Source organism: Protopterus annectens, chromosome 2.part0 (assembly GCF_019279795.1).
Source record: "Protopterus annectens isolate FY-2018-M chromosome 2.part0, PAN1.0, whole genome shotgun sequence".
Classification (NCBI taxonomy): domain Eukaryota; kingdom Metazoa; phylum Chordata; order Ceratodontiformes; family Protopteridae; genus Protopterus; species Protopterus annectens.
In genome coordinates this window covers 1,115,112,646-1,115,130,312 of record NC_056728.1, presented here as the reverse complement: position 1 = coordinate 1,115,130,312, position 17,667 = coordinate 1,115,112,646, and positions in this window count along the sequence as shown.

The following is a 17,667-nucleotide window of genomic DNA, read 5'->3' as shown; positions in this document are numbered from 1 at the left end:
CATTCATCAACAGGGCCCTAGTCTAGGTCATGTTAATGGTCAATGATCAATGTCTGACTTCCTGGGTTCATAGGATCATAGTTTCATAGCAGATTGCTAGGCTAATGGATAAAGAGCCCTTAAAAGCCTAGAGAGTTTTACCCAAATGTTACCCAATTTTCTATCTCTAGGAGAAAGATAATAAGGGTCAAAAAGCAGGGTTTTGACTATTTTTACATATTGCCTCTATCTATAAGAGACATGGGTGCCACCCCAGGAGTGAATCTGCAATTTCTCATCCATTGGTCCAGGTTGTGCTTGAAGATGGTCAGGGAAGGACTCTGCTTCACATGAATAGTAATCCTATTCCAGAGGAGGGGCAATCTTCAGGATATGCATCTGTCTCTTCAGCATGATCTATTCATGTCAGAAATCTTTGGAGTGAGTAATCTTTGTCCAGTTAGTTTTGTAAATATGCAACATTTCCATAAGGACTGGGTCAGAGACTGTTTGTAGGTCAGACACAGATCACCCCTCCATAATCGGTAAGACACAGATCACCCCTCCATAATCGGTAGGAAACTGAATACCATGTTAGGGATTTTAATCAGTTCACATATGACATGCTGTTTATACCCAGTATTTTTTTGTTGAGAAACTTCTGAGGACACTGACTGTTGCAGGTGCAGGGTGGGTACATGACAAAGGGTGAATTGTACTCAAGTATTCACAAGCCAGGAGATTTCTATTTCTCCAGCACTCCAGCAGATTCTCCTGAGGTCTGTGTTGAGCAATGGAAAGAAGGATCCTAGGATCACTTTATTGGCAGTGGGCGATGAGCAAATGCTTAATATATACCTAGTACAGAGTACTAAAAATAATAAATGTCAGGATCCATAGATTTTAACCTGTACTCAACAGTTATCACAGACCTCATTATCAAAGTTATCTATCATAAAAGTTGTCAAAATATGAAACTCTCTTAAATACTAATTATTTAAATTCCAGGTTATAATGAAATAAATGTAAAATTCTGTCAGTTAAGTAACATGCTGTCGGGACAACTACTGAATAATAACAATATAAGAGATCAAAATAAATATGGCGCTATTATGGAAAATGCGTGGAATTATATCAACAATGGAAAAAACCTTCTGTTAACTGGAGAAGTCCACAGCAAATCCTTTCATATTGTGAAGCTGCTTTCTAAATGTTATAATTAAAGTATATTTATGAAAACTCATGGTAAGGGTCACTCACAAATAGTCCAGCATGAATGCTCAGAAATAAAATGTAATTGAAACTATCAGAGATCCCAATATCATTAGCTGACAAATAAGAGCTCAGAAATGTAAAACATATCATGATTAACTGGAAAGAGGGGAACTCCTCTGTAATATTATTTAACTCAAGCAGCTGACCATAAACAGCAGCACAAAAGCAAGCATAAACTTAAATTAATAATGTAAAGAAGAATACATTTTAGGGGCAACAAATTATTGTACCTTCCTTATAGTACTTTTAAATTATTCATAAAAAAACAGAAATCTGCACATTCAAAAATTAAACATAGTTATACCCAATATATATATATAGCCATGCTACAGATATAATGTTTGAAATCAACACTTACAAAATTTTATTAAAAAAGATATATATTTTATGATCAGTAGCGTTCTTCCATATTTTCTCATTTATGTAGGATTTCTGATATCTTAATGTTTTACACATTTGCTGATTCAGTACATGCCATTCTATTTGGTCTGTGACATCTACTAGTTCCTAGGCATATGTGTTGACTGCACATATACAGCTCTCAGTAATATTCTGGTAACATAATGCTTATGGTACTGCAGTACTGATATTAGCTTTGTTAAGTATTGTCATCTGGTTTGCTGTTATTCTATCATATAGTAACCTTTCACTTGAAGTTAACATGTACCAGCCTCTCCTTTGTGCTCATTGACAAAATTTGCTGATGTGAGATAAGATGTGGAAGCCCATGGCTGGCATTAATGTACAGCTGTGACAGTGTGGGTTTGGCTGAGATAGGTTTGTTAATTGGTGTATATCATCCCAGAGCTGCTGAGAGTGTTTTTCACATCAGTACTGCAGTAGAATGGTAACATCTGAACATCCTCATCAGTTATGAAAACAGCAGGAGTCGACCATTTTTATTCATAAATTAATCACAGGTCTTCTTAACCTGAATCACTATCAACTAACTCTTTTCTTTCATCTTGATGTCAAAATCCTTGAATAAGTGCTGTTTTATAGACTTAAATATTCTTTCACTCTTGGTGCCTCCCCTTCATATTGGTTATATTCATTATAGGCAGAGAACTGAGCAAACCATTCTGCATGAACTATTGTTTCTTTTGAAATATGTATTTCTTGTCCAAATTTCCTCTTGATAAAAATGCTGCAAAAGGCTTTGACTGTGTACGTTTTCAGTTTCTTTCCTCCTCAATGCATTTTTCCTAAAGAGATTACTAATTCCATTCATATTTTTTACAACACAGTCCCTACCCAACTTTATATTAATGTGATTTATTCTCATCCTTTTTTTCCCGTCAAACCTCATTGTTTCCAGCTTTGCTCCCAGTAATCCAAGTCCTTGCTGGATCTACCACCTGACTTCCTACCCCAAAAGGTTTACACCAGTGTTGCTGGCACCAATCATGGATCTTAAGGGCATAATGGGGGCTTTGCTGTCTGTGTTTCTATGTTTCTGTCAGGTATTCTTTTTTATTGTTATATTTATTTATTTTACTATTGTAATTTCTACCCATTTTCTATTTCTATGTCCTCACTCTCATTGTTTATGTCTGCGGACAATGTCTTTCTTTGAACCATTCCTTTTCTTAGGGAGTATCACCAATGAGCACCCTTCCCCACCAACAAGAGCACACCCATCCCTCCCTGCCATTGCATTAGTTTCCTGGCTGCTAATCAAATCTAGGACGACTGAGCCATAGTCAGGGCTTTATCTCTCCATGCCACTGGAGTTGGTCTATTATCATCAACTTTTAATTCAAAATGACAACTAGACTGTCTACTTCCTTAATTGTTTTAACTTATATGCTGCACCCTTAACTATATACTTAAATACATTCCTCTCAATCAGTTTTCTTAACCTTTGAAGACATGAGGATAACATTTACTGATTTTCCAGAAAATAAAATTACCTATTTTTATTTTTCTTATAATGACATCCCATACATGTTATCAATTATTGAACCACTTATTCAGTTATAAATTAAATCTAAGTAAATGTGCATCATTTCCTCTGTAAGAGGACTACAACTGTTTAATCCTTTCAGTATAGCAGCATTAAATCTCACAAGTTTAAAACATATTAATACCAATTTCTTTCAGAATATCTGTGAAACTGATTCTATGGTTTCAAGCACACATCACCCCAGGGCTGAATGGGCACACACGCATTAAACCTATTTTAAATGAATTGCATAATCACATTTAAATTATGTTTCTTTAAGAAATCATATTAACTGATTGATTTTTAATCATGTTTTTATGTTATTTTGTGTTTTAAATCACGTGATTTGTATTTCACTGCATAATTCCTCCTGTTTTGGATTGTATTAATTATGCCTGATGAAGCACTGAGTGAAAGACTTGTACTAGCATATTCTATTTGTTTTATTCAGTGAGCAAATTAGAATGTTTTATTGTTTAGACTTTCTTACTTCTGTACTGGACAATGCAGCCTAACATTTCATTCTTTTCAAATTTAAATGAGTGTCTGAATTATCATTTTATTCACATTTAAATAACAGAGTCCAAACAAAGTACCAAACTGATATGTTAAGGTCAATATACAAAAATTGAATTAAACTATCAGTATAATATTTCTGATGGAGGTAGCACAGTGGCACAGCAGATAGTACTGTCACCTCACAGCAAATGTTTCTATGGTTCATTTCTCAGCTGGGGCGCTTTCTGTGTGGAGTCTGTATGTCCTCCCTGTGTTCACATGGGTTTCCTCCAGGTGCTGCAGTTTAATCTCACATTCCAAAGACATATAATAGGTGGATTGAACACTGCAAATTGGCCATAGGTGTGTGTGTGTGTGTGTGTGTGTGTGTGTGTGTGTGTGTGTGTGTGTGTGTGTGTGTGTGTGTGTGTGTGTGTATGAATGCAGTGTAGAAGAACTACTGCATTAGGGCTAGCCAGCTGATGGGGTGAACCTTGGCTCTAGATGATTGTCACTGTTGAAGTGACACCCCAACCTCATGTGCAAAAATGGGAAAAAGGGGTTGTGGATGGATGGATGTATTTTCCATGGCAATTTGAAAGTATGCAAGAGCAGCACATAGCTTAAAATATATTTCTTCTGTCCTCAAAAAAACGGTTTCACATGTGTAGTTTACTAAATAAGCCATGAATGAATGACAGTTACTGACTAAGTTTCCAGTCTAAAACATTCCATAGATCATAGACCATGATATAAAATTTAGTACCCCCCCCCGCTAGTACAGTAATCCTAACTGTCCAATAGACAGTATAAATTTAATTCACATCCCTGTGACTAAATTAATCATCAAGCAGCCCTCTCAGTGCTTTCTGCCTTAGTTTGTATCACTTGGAGGCCCACCTGTTTATTTGCATCTCTACACATTCCCCTTCATTGCTAATGTATCTCCCTACTCTAATCTGTGCACAAACTGGTTACTAATCAGCAAGTCAATGTGAAGACACACTCCCAACCTTAATAAACTTTGCTGTCTCTTCTCTCCTTCACTTTACACGTAGTTTGAATTATTACTTACCCCCTCTGAGGCCTTCACTGATTTCCACTGATTGCCTCTCTGGTTTCTTTGCATTCCACCTGGTTTACACGCCTTGTGCTATCTCCCTCCCCCAATACAAAGTCTATATTAGAATCCTGCTGAGCATGGAGCCATCTTTAAATTTCTAGTCTTCCACCAGGACACAAGTGCTCCTCAGCAATTACATTCTGCTTGCCGTTAAGCCATTAGACCTCAGGAATTTGTTTTAAAAGTGTTCAGATTTCTAAAGTAATACTTTTTCTTTTGTCTTGGTTGGCTCTGCCCCGCTCCATTCACCCTTGCTAACACTCTGGCTCTCTCCGCTACCCTGCCCTGCCTCCATTCCCTCCCGACCCCACTACCTCTACATTTATAGTAATCACAGCCACACCCATAGCTCACCCTCACATCACCTCCAACAATCACATCTCCTCAAGTCATATCACATTATACCACACCAACTTGCTCCACACAAAATACTCCCAATCACTCTCATTCCCACTAGACATTTTTTACATCACCCACACTACTTCCCCATCCAGATATAGTGCAACCCTATAATTCCTATTCAGACTCCCCACCTAGAAACAACTTAAACTTTATAACCATGACTATCATGCAACTAAGTCTAGTCTGTCTTCTCATAATTCTTTACAACACCACAAGTTATCACTCTAGCAATATCCCTAAACTTAGTAGCACAACACTGCATTATGCACTCTCGTATACAGACACCGCACATTATAATAATATCTGCCCACAGTTATTCAAGAACTACATAATGGACCGATTCAGGACTAAACACATATGCTTTCATTCCTACTCCAAAAAAAACACAATACTTTCTCACACTCCTCACCAAACTCCAACATCTGTATAACCATTTTAACTCCAGGCTCACCATAAGTAGGGATATCCACCCCAACCCAGGCCCAAATCCATCCTATCCAACTCAAACTGCTCCAACACAAATGTCAGAACATAACATCCCCACTTTCTTCATCCCTGGGCAAATCAACAACAGCAGCAAAACCAACCATCTTTTAATGCTAAATATTAATATTAGAAGTATCAAAAATAAAATACCTGAACTCCAGGCCACAATAGCACACTACTCCCCAGACATAGTTGCTTTAACAGAAACATGGCTAAATAAAAACATAGCTAACTCAGAAGTTTTCCCTACCGACTACAATATCATTAGACAAGACAGATCACTTCGTAAAGGGGGTGGAACTGCCTTACTGTACAAGTCAAACTTAACTGTCCGTCAATTACCAAACTCCTACCCCTCCCCCAATAATTGGGACATACTTATCTCACAAATTCAACTTCACCCTAAAAAGGTCATCACCGCAATTGTGATCTATATTCCACCTGGTAATACACCTGATAGCCTTGAAGACTTCTTATCCTGGTGTTCTTCCTCATACTCACAAGAAACCCTTATTCTGGGGGACTTCAACCTAGACTGGTTCACCTGTATATCAGAACCACCAAGTAATCTAATAAATCTCCATGGCTACCAGCAGCTAGTCCAAATTCCAACTAGACGTGATAAAAAATCTAAAAGGGAATCCATCCTTGACTGGGTCCTAATTAACAACCCCACATTGTACCCTCACACAGGCAGTCTCCCAGACACCGTAAGTGACCACAACATAATATACTTTATACGTAGTAGAACAAGCATATGCAAAACCACTAGCTATATATCCACTAGAAACACAAAAAAATTCTCTCCTGAGTTCCTCAACATTTTACTCTGTAACTGTGACTGGACCCCCCCTGAAACTCTCCCACTTGACCAGGCTGTAGCATATTTCAACAAAACATTTCTACAACACCTAGACACTGTCGCTCCATTGCGCAAAATCAAGGTTAGAACCGCTACAAACCCCTGGTTCAGTAAAGAAACCAAACAAATCCTCAAGTCCAGAGACACCGCCTGGCTTTACTATCAAAAAAACAAAGAAACACAAAGCCTAACTAAGTACCAAGAACTACGCAACCATGCAAAAAAATGCATTAGCCTGGACAAAAAATACTACTACACAGCATTACAAACTAAATACCAACATAACCCGCAAAATTTTGGAAAAATGTAAACCAGCTACTAAAATCTACCCAAAAGGCTACCCCCCAAACCAACCACCCCTGACACTAAAGTTCCCATCGAAACACAATTCAACTCCCACTGTGTGAACTCAATTCTATCCTTAGTATCACATGACTGTTCCTTCCTCACTATCCCCCCCAACACAAATAACATTAATACAAGCTTTACCCTCAAAACAGTTTCCACCACTTCAATCAAAAGCATGCTCTCCAAACTAAAAACCTCATCAACAGCAGCCGACCTACTCCCCAGCTATTTCTTGAAACTCAAAGCAGATGCTATTGCTATCCCAGTCTCCACTCTCATAAACAGATCAATTGTTGAAAACTATGTGTCCAAACTCTGGAGAATATCATATGTTACACCCATACATAAAGGCGGGACCTCCACTGAACTTAATAACTACAGACCCATTGCTTTACTCTCCCCCCTGGCCAAAATCCTAGAAAAATGCATCCATACCCAGATGCTAAACTATCTCCTAGACAGCAACATCCTGTCACCTACTCAGCATAGTTTCATACCTGCCCATAGTACCACTATAGCCCTCCTCTGCTTCACAGACACAGTAAACCATCTCAAAAATGAAGGCCTACAAGTGTCAACTCTTTTTTTGGATATGTCCAAAGCATTTAACACAGTCTCACACCAAATCCTGCTAAACCAACTAAACCAATATAATCTATCAAATTCCACTCTTACCTGGTTCCAAAGCTACTTAACTGACAGGTACCAAGCTGAGAAATGGGAACATTCTCTCTCTCTCCTCAGCTGCCCATAACTATAGGAGTCCCACAGGTTTCCATCTTAGGACCACTACTATTCACAGTCTTCACAAATGACCTCCATACCTCCACACAGCATGCATCTATAACTCAGTATGCAGATGACACTACCTTAATCTGTGCTGCACAAAACAGTCCCACCCTCCTGCAAACAACTCAACTAGCATTCTCTGACGTTGAAAACTACCTTACCAAAGCCCAACTTATCCTCAGTCCAAAGAAAACTCAGCTTATGATTATAACCAGTTCTAACAAAAACACTAACAGTCAATTCACTATCTACTCCACTAATGCTACTCCAATTGCTCTAGTGGCACAGGCTAAGCTATTGGGAATAGCCATAGACTCCCACCTAAAATTTGATAGTCATCTCAACTTAACTATTAAAAAAGTACATGCCAAACGGGGGTCGCTCTACCGTATCAAATCATGTCTTACCAACAACACAAGATCAGCCATTGCTCGCTCTGAACTTCTATCCACCCTACTCTATGCATCTCCCATCCTGACTAATCTCAACAAAACTGAACTAAGCAAAATAGAAGCCTGCTATAACAGAATTGCTCACTTTGCTGCAAATTGCTTATATAGAACTCATTACTGTACTGCTTTGAGACAGCTCCACTGGCTTGAACTGCCCAACCTCCTAACCTACAATCAGCTCTGCCTCTGTCATTCTATCTAGTACCTCCCCAATAATTGTCCTGCCCTCAAAAACCTAGTACAACATCACTCAGCCAAAAGGACTCTTAGATCATCAAGCAAACTACTACTAGAAGTCACCAACAGCTACAATAGCTTTGGAGATGCACTATATAGTAGTTTGGTGGCTAAAAAATGGAACTCTGTCCCTACAAGCATTCAAAACACATCATCCAAAGCCTCCTTTAAAGACCTCATCAGGCAACATCTCAAGGAAAGTTGGCAGTGCAATGATTTTCTCCTTGGGCCTTCGCTGAAAATGGACCTACTTCCAGTCGGACACTCCTGGTCAACAAATTTAAATAAATAAATAAATAAAATAAATAATAAACAGTGCCATGATCGCTCCCCAGGCTAGTGAAAGCAGATAACACATACATACAAAATCTAGAGCACTTGATAATAGTTTTCAATCTTACTCACAAACAGTGGCTAATCTACAATGTATGTACTGTACCTGTGTACTATGTATGTATTCTACCTATGTTCCAAATTTCAGCTGTACACCACAAATCTATTAATTACCTTTATTTTTAAAATTAATATTTTTTTGTTTGTTCTCGTGCCGCATACCACTGTAAAAACATGTCTCCTGTAATTTGTGTGTATACTGATCATGTCTAAATAACTAAATGTGTCTGTAATTTTTCTTTGTTGAGCTTTTCTCCCCGGGCCTCTGCTGAAAAAGGGCCTTTTCGGCTCAGTCAGATACCCCCGGTTAACAAATGTAAAATAAATAAAATTTCCACATAATGTAATCGAGCTCAAGGAAGCTACAATATTTTTTTTATCAGCTGAGTGAAGATCTCTGCCTTTACAATAGGTTTTCAAAAGCTTTTCAGATAGTAAGGGCATGGTCATACACAAGTACACTAGTTAAACAAAGTACCTTGGTAAACTTCACTGACAAATCAGTCAGTATAGTGGATGCAGCATAGACAAAATAAAGGCAGAAAACATCCCTAATCTTTGTAATATTTCCACAAATTTGCACAGGATCTTCTTAGATGAAGTTCCAGATGTGCTATGCTGCAATATTCTAGACTAGATAACATCAGGTTACTGACCAATCTTTTCCCATTATGTACCTGTACTGGGCTTGTGGTAGTAGCAATATTTATAAATGGAAATGAACGCAGGTTTATACTGCCTGACATGATTGCTAAACACCAATTAAGAGTGATTAAACATGTCACTCTTAAAATGCCATAACCCACTATAATCTCTACCCTCATCTGTTTTAACCATAATCAGTGTGTCAATATGTTTCTTTTAAACAGCTTGACACAGTCCCACTGATTCATTATAGGTGGATTATAGAACAAGTAGTGATGAATGTTATTCTAGCAGTACAGACATTTCAATACATGTTTCCTAAGGATATCTCTTAAATCAAGCATACTGATGAAAAAGGTAAACACAGAAGAAGCTAACATATGCGCAACTATATGCCGAAGAGAAAATGTATTAGAAAGTCATGTATTTCAGCTATAACTGTTAAATATATGAATTGTAAGAATGATTTTATGCAGTTTAATGGAATAGCATTAGAATAATAAGCTTATGATCATGATCCACTGAGATGAATACTGAACAGAGATAAATATTACCCAAAATGTACATAGCTTTTACTCTCTGGCTCTCACAGTATCATTAATCTACTTTCGTCAGAACACTACGAATGACAGCTCCACATACCAGAATGAAATAGTCCAAGACACTGGATGACATGCAGAACTAATTCTCAGCCAGCACGTTGTCATGGTTTTTGTCATTTTATCCAGAAAGAGAAGGGTGGATGTGGGCAATTATTCACCCAAATGGTGCTCTCAAGTAAATGATTCCCTAGGACATATTTTTCCAGATCTTCCTTAATTTTGTTTTCTGGAAAAGCCTGTCTTCAGTGATAAGTTATTAGAACTAGGCAAACTAAAGAATTCAGGTGTTAAGAGATTAGCTAACTGAGCATTGTAAAAGGGACATTTCTCTAAAAATTGTGTGATGGAACTCGCATAGCAACCTTACAATGCAAGTAAGCTCCACTGGCAATATCCTTTTACATAGATGACCATTTCAGTTTGAAGGACTAAAAGTATGTATCATAGGCAGAAGAAAATCATCCTGAAAGGGATAGCCATCTCAGTGAAGTAGCCAAGATTTAAAATAACAGGCAAATGTTCCTTTGCTTACCTAGCTCTGTATTTGTAAAATCAACAATCGTCCTTTACTTGGACAACTAAGACCATGGTTTCTTTTATGACAGCTATCCATTACAGTTTTTTAGGGTGGGGTTGACACACTTCCTTTATGATTTTTATTTATTTATTAACAGCATACAGCCTCTGTATTTGGTACTATCTGGGTACGTGTCATGTTCAAAATTGTGCAGTTTTGTAAATAAAAGTTTAGATAATCAGTTCCAAGGTTACTGACTAAACATCGAGACAATACCAGTCCAGAGGCTTTGGTTAAGTAGAAATCCTAATGGGCCTGATAAGTCCCGATTTAAGCTGTTTAAGTGGTGCCTGAGGATATCCAGGTTGCCTCTTAATGATCTTAAATCAGGATTTATCAGCCCCGTTAAGATTTCTATTTAACCACAGCCTATAAATTGCCTTTCACCCAATAGAGTGGAGGACAGTGACAGTCATCACTCTGGATAAAAGGGGACCATCTACTGCCACAGGAAATTACAGAGCCATACGTCTGACTAGTCTTATATGTAAGCCCATGGAAAAAATAATCATGGATCTGATAAATAATGATATACAAACACTGGACCCAAAACATTGTCTTTGTCAAGGGCAGGTTATCACTACTTAATCTGTTGGATGTCTTTGATAATGTCACTAAGGCCATGAATGAAGATAAAATAGTACATATCACTTACCTCAACCTGCTGGCCAAGGCATTAGACACAATTTCTCACTCAGGTAATTTAAATGAAATTCCTACATCACCAGATGGATAGCCAATTAACTTACAGACAGGACATAAGTGGCTAAAGTGGGGGAATCCAGATCCAGCAAAAGGCCAGTTACTAGTGGTGTGTCACGGAGGTCAGTGGCGGGACCACAGCTGTTTGGAATATACTTTCATGAAGTAAAGGCTAATGTGGAAGGCCTTTGGATGACTGAGTGTGCCAATGACTGCAAGCTGAGGGTAATCATTGAATCCTCCAGTGATGTAGATATCCCTCAGGAGGGTCTAGATCAGACAAATGATTGGTGCCAGAATGATGGCCAAAATCTACATGTGAAAAAATAAAATTATTATACACTTTGAGATGTCAAATACCCCTGAAAATTGCAACACCAGAAGCACACCCCTCAGAACGGACTCAGAGGTGAGATCTAGGTACACAGAGAGATAGTAGCCTGAACTTTGATTGCCATGTGTCCACAGTAGTGAGGAAGTCCTTCTATGTGGCACAATTTATCAGTAAAAGTATGGCATCCAGATCCAAGGAAATTATAGTCCCACTGTACTGCCCCCCCCCCCCCATTAAACCAATAATCGAGGACACTGTGCCATTTTACATGTACTAGGTTAGGCACATACAGCAGTTGGAGTGACCTCAGAGGTTTGTCACAAAGAAGATACAGGGTATAAACAATATGTCCTATGTGGATAATCTAAAAGCCTTATCCCTTTACTCTGTCTTCAATTAAGGGGTAACCTATGCCTGACTTACAGGGAAACTCACAAGTCCAGCCCTGATGGAGCTACTACACATCCACAAGTCAACCATCATGAGGGTTACCCAATCTTGGGATCTAAACATAGTCAGTGACTCAAATAAAGCATGCTGGGGAGACAGATATGTGCCTCAGAGATTGCCCCTTCTTTGGAGCAAGCTTCCTATAACATTGAGCAGAGCTTTCTCTGGCACTCTTCAATTGCAGTTTGGATCAATGGATGGGGAATTGCAAATTCACACCTGGGGTAGTGCCTATGTCCCTTATGGGCAGGGGCAATCTGCAAGATATTCAATGCATAGGCACAAATCTATGCCATCATATTGCCCCTATGGCTCATATATTTTGTAAAACAGGTTAAATTGGCTAAGCTTGTAAGAACTCTTAAGCCTAGTAATCTCCTGTGAAACTATGACCATTGTTAGCAGGTCATAGCTTTAACCCTTTGAGGTAAATGGACAAATAATTTCTGACAGGAATTTTACATTATCATATTATTTTTTCCTGATATCTTTGATGATTTCATTTGAGCTGTTTTATTTGTTTCAGTTAGTTTTCTTAATGTAGTTGATATTTACTTTGTTCATTAATTTTATTTTTGTGGCATTTTGATTTTTAAGCACCCTGAGTGACATATGTGAAAGTTATTATAGACCAGCAAGGGGGACTACATAGCTTAATGAACATTTTTAAATCTGCCCTAGGAGCAAAGTTTATTGGGATTAAGAATGGCTCTGTTCTGACACACAGGTCCTCAGATATTAGACAAATAGATTACTGACAAACTCCTTCTGCTCATTCTATTGTATCAGCCACAGAGAGTATTATTTTGCTAATATACTTGCCAAATGGTGCTGCGGTAGCATTGTCACCTCACCGTAAGAGGCTGTCCAGTTCGATTCTCAGCTAGAGCGTCTTCTGCTTGAAGACATGCGTGAATGGGTGTACCTTCATTGAAGGTTGTGCGTCAGGCCTGGCAAGCCGGTACGTAAAAATCAACTGCCAATCATTAGCGGACCGGAGTTCCACTGAGGCGACCCCTAACCGGGAAAAGCCGAAAGACACAAACAAAACTTGCCAAATAGATAGCTATTATATCAAAAAGATCTCAGCCTAACTGGTTTTCACATGTTCATGCTTATTTCTACAGCCTCTGTTGCCAGCATTATGGCATATGAGAATCACTACAAGCAAACCGATTCTTCTCAAATAAAGGCTTGATGTTGAAGTTAAATCAGTCCTTAACACCTATCATTGTACAGCAGATTATCACATAGCCAATAGGAACTGAAAATATGTAGAGTGGTGAGAATATACTCACAAATATTCAAAACATATTGGCACAAAACAATAAGAACCTTGAATCGATTCATGGCATTCATGATATACCTCATACTGACATCTTTGAAACTGAGTGCATTAAAATCGTTATGTGTGAAGTAACTTAGATACAAGCATTCTGGACTACAGGCTTTAATTATAACTATCCAGATATGAACAGAATTTGTGCAAAAACAGACCTGAAGTTTGCCATTATTTAGCACAATATGTATAAGTAAAAAGGGTTAAGGACATTATAAACATATGCTACCCCAATAACTTTGATGGTCAAGATCACTTCTCTGGTCATAATCGACTTGTTATGGGTTTATAAATGAAATCAAGAAACTTATCTCTTCAGTTTGAACATTAGAGGTGAATTTCCTTAATCCATTTTGAGAACACATAACAAATGGTTTTGAACAACGGTTAACCATAATTCTTTGTAATGGAGGAATTGGTTTTAGTTTTAAGAACATACTACAAGTATTAAAAAATGTATGGCAGTAGTAGAAGAACATCCCAGACCCTAAGTTTGAACTTTTCTCGCATTGCCAGATGCACCCGACTACTTAGAAGGAGATGCTATGCTTTAAACATGCATCTGTTATGCCACGAAGAAGAAATCATATAATGCTAGGTATTAAGAAATGTTTTTTTTTTTTTTTTGTTAGGATATAAACTATACACATTCCCTGGGATTCAGATTTTTTGCCATTAGCAGTAATCAATTTTTACTGCTAGTAGTAGCCATTTCTAACTCAGAGACAGCCCAACCATGGTGTATTACCTCAAAGATGTGCAGCATCATAGGGGTAATCTATCTGGCGTATTGCAAATCTAAATGAGGTATTCCAGTGGAGTGAAATAGAGTAATTAGCTTTGTGATCTCTTCTGGAGATGTCTGTGGTAAATAATTTACTCAGATAAGCAATGCATAGAACTGCTCGGTTTGGTAAATCATTACTTCCAGCTGTGGTCAATAACTCTGCCAAAAGCTCACATTCACCCCTTACTTTCAGTGAGTGAGCCTGCATTAGAGGCAAAAGTCTGGGAGTTTAGCTAACAGGTAGCATGGGGGTTGTGTGTGTGTGTGTGTGTGTGTGTGTGTGTGTGTGTGTGTGTGTGTGTGTGTGGAGGACAGACTGGGAGGTGAATCGCTAATACAGTGCTAATATAGTGCATCACCTGCCAGTGATGATTACTTTACGAGCAGCAAAAAAGGGCCTGTGTTATATTTGTGGTAATCACCAAGTGATTCAGAGACATGCAAATTAGCTGAAAATGAGGTCCTTTTTCATTGCAATTAGTGTTTCTCTGAATCATTAGGTTTCAACAGTTATACTAAAAGGGTCTTTTTGCCTCAGATTTACTGCCCACATTTGGACCATTTTCTAAATCCTGGCTTTATTTTACTTATGTCATAAAAAAGAATGCTACAGAAAGTTATGCATCTTATATCATTGCAAGTATTATATTATGTGCTGCTATTAACTGCATTTTGTTAATTCAAATGTGTTTGTGGTTCTGTAATTAGCCTTCAGAATCCAAAGGACAGGATTCCTTTCATAGCTTATAGTATACTTATTAGTTAATTAATTTACAAAACCTTGCAAATAGTGCTTTATTTTAACCTTGCTATGATTCTAAGAAGAATTGTGCAAAGCTAGGCAAGGACATGTTTGTTTTCTTGACTTTATTTTGAAATGTGCTAATGACAAAGCACTATAATAAACATTCAGTTAAAAAGAAAAATGAACAAAAGACTCAGCGTGACCTCCAGTGTTCAATTTATCTATGTGTAGCAACTATGGCTTAATCTTAAAACTCTTCCCTAAAAAGATGAAGAAAAAAATAACTGTATTTTGAGTTTCATTTAAATCAATTGCTAAAATGTATGAGCAGTGCTTTCAATAATTATCGTGCAAATAGAAGACAGCTGCATAATAATTTAATAAAACTGTAAGCTATACTAATTTTTTGAGCTATATTCAATGTCTCACCATATCTGAAGTTCTAGTAACTGTATGCCTTTGACAAACTGAAAGAATGTGAGAGGGGTATGCAGAGCAGTTTGCTTTAATAACGCTTCTGTGTTATGTTGTATTAGCACTATGGAGTTAACTAGTGATACAGAGACATACACGAGTTAAACGAAACAAAAGCTCATTAGCAATACATTTAAATATCAATGAAATGAGCTCAATATTGTTGGAATAATTATTCAACCTACCACAGCACATAATGCAGTCACGCAAACACACACTCACATTCTGATGCATGCAGTCATACATGCTCCTATGTATACACACACAAATACCTGTGCATGCACATGCGCACGCGCGCGCGCACACACACACACACACACACACACACACACACACACACACACACACACACACGCGTGCATAGTATTTTCCTGCTGCAACACCATACATCATCGTAGTACTCACCTGTTGTGGGACTAATAGACCTGACCTAATCAGATACGAGTACGCTCAATAAAATATCTTAATCAACTCACTAATTTACTCTAAAAATATCAGGTTAGATCTTGACTTTGAATTAACCTACTGCTTTGTCTCAGTCCAGGTGTAAGCCTGAGAGGCGAAGCACTTGTCTAATTTATATTAGCTTTGTCCCCAGCATGTGACCTTGTACAGCAGACAGCTATAGTGCTACTTGCAGTAGTCCTCAAATCACTGTAGCACTATAAGCAGTGTTTGAATATGTTTCTGAATGCCCCAGAATATTTTGACACATGTTCTACAATTTTTTCTTAAAAGGCGTAGGTTGAACGCATTAAAACTCCATGACAATATTATTATTTTCATTTTATTTGTCCTTGGTGACTGGGGAAGAGCGCTAAGCCTTTGGTCACTGTCAGGCTCAACTGAGAGATACATAACATTTTCTGTCAGTATCCAAAATAACACAGAGCAGTCACAGTATATTGTTATTGTCAGAAAGAACATAGATTGTTTTAAGAATTATAATTTTATGCACTAGTTGTGTATATCTGTAACAATGTCTGACAGAATATACAATTCCATATAGCTACACTTACTGTGCAACACATATAGAGCTAATGTTGGGGGACAAGTGTTAAGGAAGCATTTACATTACTTGAAAATGAAGAAATTTAGCTTTGAGGGAGGTGTAGTAAAGGATATAATAGATTTTATATGCGCAGTCTAGATTTTAGGGGCAAAAATGGATAATTCATGTTTAGAGAATGTAATTTCAAATGAGGGTCCTGAAAGGATGAAGCTCATGCTGTGAGGGATTGAAAGTTGCTGCTGCTTGTTTTGGGGTCTATAGCATTTTATCAAATGGCTATTCAGTGAATAGCCATTCATTGAACCCCTATTTATCGAAGCCGCTCTTCACTGAAATGTGAGTTTTAACTAGGGCAAATCAGCGGTTGGCCACCATTCGGAATATGTGCTTTTCCCCATTGTAGTGTGATTGCAGAGTTGGCATATTTAGTTAGGGGTAGTGTAGGAATGGGGGGTGTGGGGACATAACCCCCCCACCTTGGTAGGTTTTAAATTGTATTTATTTATTTTTTTATGGTAGCTTGGTTGGCCAACAGCTGATTTCCTCTAGTTAAAAGTTACACAGCCTGACTCATTACCAATACCTCCAGAAGATAGTACACTGCTTCCTGACAAGGAATAGTGACCTCCTGTGCACACCGCTAAAGGTCATGAGGAACATTAAAGAAATAATGGCCGCACAGACCCCAGCTACCTTACAAGTTATAGTAATTATTTTAAAACCTGTACCATGCTGATATTTTATCAACTCTCCCACCCCCCCAGACATGCACATGCTAGTGTTCTTTTAGTGTTTTTGTCTGTCTTAGCATAGACTCATTTTTTTAACATTTCATTTTTGCCTTCTAACATATGCAGTATGCATTTTACTGCCCTATGTTTTACATATACTTCACATTTTTCTCTCCATTCTTACTTTAACATCTTATCTGAATCTGCAGGTCATTGCTGGGAGAAATCTGTTCTGTGCATGTGTGGAGTGATTGACTCTTACTTGCTCAGGAGTGATAACTGAAATTGAGCTAGTTCATTAATCTTGTGAACAATTTCCAGTCCTTCTTTCATTGTCTTTTTTTCATGTTATCTAGTACAAGCACAATTTCCTAACCTTATAATCTGCTCTCCCCTGATGAATTTCACAGATTAAGTTCCCTCAACTTCAATTCAACCTCTTTTTTCCCTACTCTGATCTCTCCAGTAACTTGTTCCTTC